At 44.4% G+C, this 1582-nt stretch overlaps 1 non-coding gene across 1 annotated transcript; it reads left to right on the top strand.

Moving 5' to 3' along the window:
- The first annotated feature begins 792 nt into the window (after positions 1 to 792).
- LOC145003692 (small nucleolar RNA R71) lies at positions 793 to 899 on the top strand. Its single transcript, XR_013662139.1, has one exon. It is a non-coding gene; the product is annotated as a small nucleolar RNA R71 (small nucleolar RNA).
- The last annotated feature ends 683 nt before the right edge of the window (positions 900 to 1582 follow it).

Here is a 1582-nt window from a genome sequence, read left to right as displayed (position 1 = left end):
TTCGAAGAATTGATGGGTTTCTCTTTTTCGCATGGACTTGTCGAGGTTATTGCGCTTACATTCTCATTTCTTGGATTGGGCTCGGTGTTGCTCGGAAGTTGGCCCGGTCTTCTTTCATTTACTTGATGTGCAAGTTGTCCTAGTTGTTTCTCAATGTTGAGAATGGAAGCTTGTTGATTCCTCAACATGTTTTTGGTTTCTTGCATTGCTACATCATGATCATTATGTCTTTTCTCGGACGCGGTTATGAACCTTGTGAGTATGTTTTCTAAATTTGCCTTCTTTTCCGTCACCGGCTCTTCCTTTTGATAATATCCCCTCTCCCTCTATTTGTATTTTTCCTCCTTAGCCTTTTTATACTCTTCGTATGGGAGCCATTCCTTTTTCGGTTTCCTCCAGTCTTCATCGTATCTATCGCCACTGGAATAGAATACTTGAGCCTTTTTATTTCCATTCTCGTCTCGATCACAATCCTTGGTAAGATGGGGGCCGCCACAATTTTCGCATCCAACTCTAATAGCATGGATCGTTTGATCTATTTTCATCATTCTTCGGTCTAGGCTATCGAGTTTAGCTATTACTGCCGCCATGCCATCGTTCACCGAGTTTACTGCTCCACGACTTACTTCATTCCTCGGGTTGTGGTATTCTCTAGAGTGCTTGGAGAATTCTTCAATTAATTCCTTTATTTCTGGAGGTGGCTTTCGGGTGAGCGGGCCTTGTGAATCGAGTAGTTGCCTTGTGGTGACATTTACTCCATCATAAAAGATGGAGACCTCTTGTTGGCTATTAAGATCATGGTGGGGGCAATTTCTAAGTAGGCTCTTGTATCTTTCCCAAGCTTCATAAAGAGATTCTCCAGGTTGTTGCTCGAAGTTGGCAATGGCTTTCTTTAGCTTGGCTATCTTGGAAGGTGGGCATAAATGATCTATGAACTCTTCTTTCATTTTGGCCCATGTGGTAACCGATCCGGGGGGAGTGACTTCAACCAATCCTTTGCAGCTCCTTTAAATGTAACAGGAAGCATGCGTAGTAGCTGGATCTCACGGGGCACATTGGGTACATTGAAGTAATCCGCCACATCATTTACTTCATCCAAGTGCTTGTAGGCGTCTTCATGATCTCTCCCGTGAAAAGGTATCTCCTTGAGTTGAGCGAGAATATGGCCCTTTAGTTCAAACGTAGCGGTAGCGGGAATTGCGGGTTGCACAAGTCTCGGGCCGGTGTCATCACGCATCCTTTTCTTCCACTCCCCCATGGGGATTTCATCAATATTAGCCATAGCGGTGGCTAAATCGTCTTCAAACTCGGATGTGTGCTCTCCTTCTTCCTCGGTCTCGTAGTCGGTGTCTTTTGGGATCGAGTCTTCGATTGTGAATGATGCACTGGATGCTCCTGATTTGCTGCTCCTTTTCTTGCTAAAAATGGATTTGAGGTTTTTGAGTGGTGAGTTCTTTGAAGAAGCGGTTTCTCCAACGGTTTTGCCCTTGTTTCTTCTTAATGCGGTTTCCGGATCTTCAAGATGGGGAACTAGAGGCGTAGCAGATCCTCAGGTCATGAACTAACTGCAAACAAAACAAAA

This window comes from Lactuca saligna, chromosome 6 (genome assembly GCF_052625555.1).
Source record: "Lactuca saligna cultivar CGN05327 chromosome 6, ASM5262555v1, whole genome shotgun sequence".
NCBI classification, from domain to species: Eukaryota; Viridiplantae; Streptophyta; class Magnoliopsida; order Asterales; family Asteraceae; genus Lactuca; species Lactuca saligna.
This window is presented reverse-complemented; position numbering and strand designations above follow the sequence as displayed.